This window comes from Barbus barbus (assembly GCF_936440315.1).
Source record: "Barbus barbus genome assembly, chromosome: 27".
NCBI lineage: Eukaryota > Metazoa > Chordata > Actinopteri > Cypriniformes > Cyprinidae > Barbus > Barbus barbus.
In genome coordinates, this window is record NC_136755.1 from 20,077,326 (window position 1) to 20,083,742 (window position 6,417).

Here is a 6,417-nt window from a genome sequence, read left to right on the forward strand (position 1 = left end):
GAGGCTCTATCCTCTAAAGCTCATTGATTCTGTCAAGCTTCAGATGGAGAGGAGTCCATTCACCCATCTCTCTCTTTTTCTTCCCCCTCCTGCTTTTACCACCCCAACATGCACCTTTTCCCTCTATATCCCCATGCATCTATTCCTTCTCCATCTCTCTCCTCTATTAATCCCCTTTTCACTCCCTCTCACTCACTTAAAATCAATATTGATTATTATCTTTTAAGAGTCATGTCTAGTCTTCAGCATAGAGAGAAAGGAGGCAGCATAGCTGTATTTTATTTCACATCATCATCATCATCATTTCTACTGTGCCGGAGTTACTACTTATCAGTGAACATAAATTGTAAGGGGAGAGGAGAAAAGAAGGGTGCAAGGGAAATGAGAAGGAGGAGGAGAAGAAGACACACAACCTATAGGACATCCCATATTGATTGCGTTTATGAAGTGAGAAGAGGAAAGGTATGTATGTGTTCAAATAACAGAGCAACTTTATGTTAAGTTTTAATTTTAGGCTTATTGCGTTCAAATCTCATTTTAAAATGCTTGAATATGGTTTAACTGTGTGTGTGTGTGTGTGTGTGTGTGTGTGTGTGTGTGTCCTTTCATGGTTGGTGCTCCATCACACTGTTTCTGATTGGTCCATGATTACTATTGACACTCTGATGATGGACATGAATAAAAGTGACTGTGATGAGATAAGACTTTTACAAGGCTATCTCACCCACCTTTATCACCCAGACTATGTGTGTGTGTGTGTGTGTGTGTGTGTGTGTGTGTGTGAGAGAGAGAGTATTGGACTGGGCATTCATAGAACAGGGAATAAGAATAGAGTGAACTGGTAAGAGAAAGAGAGATGGGAGCTCATATTCAGTAGCTTTTTTTTCAGATGTCACTGATAAATCTGATGCAGTTGACACATTCAATATCTGCAAAATCCATCAAAGTAGAAGTCAGCCATTAATACCCATGTACCTTATTGTTCAAAGTATTTCTTGCTGCCGTTTCTGAATTTTGTACTTGTAAGGGAACTGTAAATCTGCTTGTGGTATGTGGTTTGTGTACTTGTCTGTAAAACTGACCCTGGATGTATTATTTGAAAAGGGGATGATCTTGCAGTTCGTGAAATAACATTTTCCAGTAGGCGAAAGACAGACAGAATATAGTGAGAGAGTAAAATAGACAGAGAGAAACTCAAGAGGTCAACTGATTGTAAGAGAGACCCATAAAAGTTCCATTAACCTGTTTAGAGTTAAGAGCTTGTTCAGCTTATAGCTATAGACAACTAGCACAAACAGAACATCATCATAAAAACCCAACACACATACAGGTTATACTCAGAGCCCTTCTATCCTTAACATACTTTATCTGACCGAGCTTAAAGCCGTGCATTTCCTCTGAATGAGTCACAACACAGAGACGCCAGTGTGTGTGTGTGTGTGTGTGTGTGTGTCTAAGTTTGTAGGGGCATGATTTAATGTGCTTGACTCCCACACTCAAAGTGAGTGGCTCAAACACAAACAGTGAGTTATCTTTAAAGTTCTCCATTAAAGATGGAAATATCAGATCCACCCTCCACTTCCATCCCTTGTTCTTTCATCCCTTCATTCCTATTCTTCCCCTTTTCAAAAATCTATTCTTATTCCATTGGAGCCAAAGTTGCGTAACACATACTTGAGTCAGAGACCTTTTTTTGTGTTTTTATAAGAGTCATTTTCTGTGTTTAACTCAGTCAGTGATGGTAGATCATTTAGAGTTAATACTCTTCTAAAGTGTCACTGAAATAACATGCGTGTAACATATATGACATGTAAGTCTTGTTATTGCCATAAGTAAAATAGCAAGTATTTATGTCACAGAAATAAAAGTTATTGTCATGCAGCTATTTAATGAATGTGGCTAAATTCAAGAATTTCCTTGAATTTTGCAAACAGAATTCCAGTTTAATATATAGAATTCAAATATATTAAATGTGGACAAAATTACTGTAATTTTTAAACGGAAAAGCAAAGATTGTCAAGACAGACTTTGTAAGCCTTGAAGTTTGAAGATATTTGTCTAAATAACAACTATAGAAACTTTTTGGATCAGGGTGCACAGGGAGACCATCAACTGTTTGATTATCAGTATTCTTCAATATAATGTTCAACATAACCAAAGGAGAAAAGACTAAAAATACAGATACAAAAGAATTTCTTCTTTTATGTTCAACATAAGAAACTCGGTAACACTTTTATTTTAAGGCGTCATAATACAGAGTAATTACCTAGTTAAGTAACATATGTAACCACACATATGTAACAGGCCGAATCTGTTACACAGCTACTAGTATACTTAAGTGCAATCTTGATACACTTTATTTTAAGTAGCTTATGTTTGTGTAATATTATGTAATTGTAATATAATTAGAAAGGTATTACATGTATTTTAGCTGTGTACTGATGGGTTAAATCAACATAAGGTGCAGCTGGATAAGGTGTACAGTATAGATACACTTGAAGCACACTTAAGTACAATCTTGATACATTTTATTTTAAGTAGCTTATGTCTGTGTACTTACATTTGTAATTACGTTGTATAAAGTCTGCAACACATATGTAACAATATTTTGGTTACATAAGTAGCTGTGTAACAGATTCGGTCTATTACATATGTGTAACAGTAGCTGCCTATTACATCTACATAATTACAAACTGTAATTACAGGCTGTTCCATAACTTAGTTACATGGTAAGTACATTTCGTTTCATGTAAGTACAACAGCTAGTACTAAGTACTTAACTAGGTAATTACTCTGTTTTATGGACACCTTAAAATAAAGTGTTACCAGAAACTCATACAGGTTTGGAATGACATGAGGGTGAGTAACTGATGACAACATTTTCATTTTGGGGGGAATTATTCCGTTTATACAGTCTAATGAAAGCTTGAGCAAGCAGCTTAGCCACTGCACATAGCTCATGTCTTGAATCTTTAACAGCAGCTAGCGTGTAGATGGGGAAAACCAGGACACCCCTGTCATGCGCCAATGATTCTCCTGTCAGTGCACGCCTTGTGCTGTTGCCTTCTGGGGGTTGGGGGTTGGAGCATATCGGACACAAGTAAAAGGGCCAGAGAGCTGTAATGAAAACACATCACTTGTTCCCAGGGCTACACCATCACACACATACAGTTCTTGCGTTCACACTTCTCTACATGACATTCTCTTGTATAACATTCACCAGCAACATTCACCTCTCATCATCCGTTCTAAAAGTTTAGGTTAAATATTTATCTTTATTAGCAATTGTCAATTGAGTATAAATGCTGTCAGTACTTGTGTTTGAGAACATTTCTTGAACTGTACATTTTTGTAAAGTATATGTTGATATGCTTAAGTTGTTTTGATATATCAGAATGTTATAGATTTCTTCTCTGATAAAGGACTGAGAAAGATGGGAAAACTCAGGATTTGGCGTGGTTGCCGTGCAGCTCGACAGCCTGGTTGCCGAGTAATAAAGCGTAGTGCTGTAAAAAAAAAACGAGGTGTGGAGAGAGCTGGAGAGCATTGCAAAGCCATTGGCTCCCCCAGTCATCATAAAACAATAACTCATTCCCATAAAACAAAGTGCTTATTAAATTATTTTAAACAATATCGCATGATTTGGACACACTGAGCTGAGCTGAGCTCTTACAGCTGCATGAGAAAATAGAAAATAAATTGATTGTCACTTACCGTTGTACATTAATGTAAACGCTGTAAATTAAGATATGCATATTTTGTGATTACAATACATTTTTTGTTGGTATAATCTTTCCAAACCTGTCATGGAGAATTTAACAAAGTAATTTTATGAAAAAATATAATAATATAGTAAACTGAATTGCCAAGTCTGCAATACAAAAAATACCTAATAAAAATCTGATTATAATTTATACATTTGGTAAAGTACATATTGAAAAGAGAACACAAGATCGGTTTGTCTCAAGCCAGATGGATATTGGAACTGTACTATTGTTGCAATAGACATTCAGCGTCACACAATTTAATTTATTTGCGTTAGCAGACTAGTGCAGAGAAATAATAAAGGGGTGGAGTTACTATCTGAAAAAACAGACAACCATGACCTTGACTATTGATTTTATTTTGTTGATGGCAACAAAATATATTCTTGGTTATTTTAAATATGTCCTCAAATAAAATGGGTTTATTTTAATAGAAACATTTTATTGTTTCTGCCTTCATAATTATTAATGACTTAACCAGTGTGCTCTTACAAGTCCAATTTATCCAAATAACAGTTTTAAAGCATCTTAATCATATTCCCCGTGTGAAGTGTATTTAGGCAAAAAGCAGATTTCCTAGACACAGTAGTCACCAAGGTTGTTATGTTCATGTGTATTTTCTTATAAAAATCAAGGTTGAAATTTTGTTATTGCTTATGTTGCCATTTTACACAAGTCTCAATTTGTTTCAGTCTGTTACTTGTAATGGGGTGTAGTGCCAAATGATAAACTAATATTCAACACAAAAAGGTTATCCCTTCATTCTTAAGTGAGTAGAACATGTCAAAAAATCCAAGGCTCATCATTAGTTAATTTACAGTGTGAGATTTAGAGGCTAACCTGTATTACTGGCATAGTGGCATTATAACATTCTGGTAGTTTAAACCGCACATTATAGTGCTGAAGTAATGGGTATGATTTTCTAGGAATGCAAGAAGTAATAAATGTATACCTTAAATGCATTGTAAAGCATCTTACGTAATAGAGTCTATGCATAAATGTCAAATAGTTGCATAATTATTTCATCTTGGATTCCATCCATTATATAATGAGTTTGTTTTGGCATTTGATAATCATAAAATATTTTCTCTGATCACTCAGGTTTCTCTGATCACTTTTCTGAATGTACTTCTGGATTCAGAAGTACATTCAGAAAAGCATGTAAGATGCTTGAAAGGTAAAATTAACCGAGGAAGCACCAAATTTGTATCTTCTCACGCCTGAGACAAAATTGTTAAGGTATGCTCATAATTTGTTTTTGTGGATTGTAATAATAACCTCCTAAGCAATAGAGGTCCATGTTGCACCCTAACCAGTAGGAGATTCTGACTGCATCTCAGCTCTGAGCATTGACCAGGTTAAACACATTGCTTGGCCTCTGTCTCACTCTCTCTCGCTGGTAAATGAAGAATGTGGGGCCGCTCTTCTGATATGTGAATCCATCAGTATAGGCAATGAAGAGCTGGACAGAGCTACTATTACCGCTGCAGCTACTGAAGAGGGCCACAGTAGATCTGTATAGAACAATACAGAAAGAGAGATAGAATTAGAGAGAGAGCGAGAGAGAGAGAGAGAGAGATAGAGAGGAGAATAATTCTACCGCGGTTTTATAGCTAGAAATTATTAATGGCTCTCTGTGGTGAAATTGACCATACATCCTTAAGTGTCCGTTGATGGCCATGAACAAAACAGTGTTCCAATACAACACTGAATATATAATTTGACTGTGTACATGACACCAATATGATTTTACTCTAAACTAAAGATTCCCAAAACACACACAGCAGTGTAACAGTATGTAGTCGTTGGAATTTATAGTTTCCTTCTGCAAATTAATAAAAATTTCCATTTAGTGTTTAGCCTTAAAAATATTGCTCATTGCTGAACGTTTTGACAGATTTTGATGGATATTATGTTGTATATGGAGTCTTTTCTCTTTTGGTTCACTTTCATGGAGAATCTACAACATAATTTTTGTGTACATGCATGATTCTGGTTTTCATTTAACGTTGCTGTAAGATAAAGGTTTTCAAGTCTGATTCTGTAGTACCCAGGCAATGCACATTTTGGATATCCATGCCTGTCTGGCACATAGTTTAGGTCTTGGAGCCTCTACTAATATATAAAGCCACTGTTTTAAATGATTATTTTAGTGCTCATTTGGGTTTGGATCTGCATTTTGCAGGAAGGTAGATCTCCAAAGCAGGATTGAGAATGTGTTTATGTGATTATGTTAATTCTTGTGGTTAAAAAGCCCACCTCAGCAGCATGGTTTTCTCAGTTGATCAATGTATGCTTTAGAGAAAATCCAATTACATTCCCTTGTTGAGCAAAAGCGAAGTATTTTTCATTATTATTTTTTTTGATGTACAACAGCATGATTGATTTTGGAATATGATATGTACCTCTAGTTTAATTAAGGCTTGCTGAGGAAATGTTTGGGATATTAAAGATAACCAGTCTAAATTTTAATTAAATCAAATTTTATTAGATGAAATTTTACAAATGTTTCTAACTGTGAACATACCATGACACTATTGTTTGAAATCGTGTTTAGATTAATATTCAGATGTTTTTTGTTTTTTTTACTTCTACTGCCTCTTGTGTTTCAATAGCAATGTTTTGCTTGAGTTCTCTGAAATGAGGAATGATG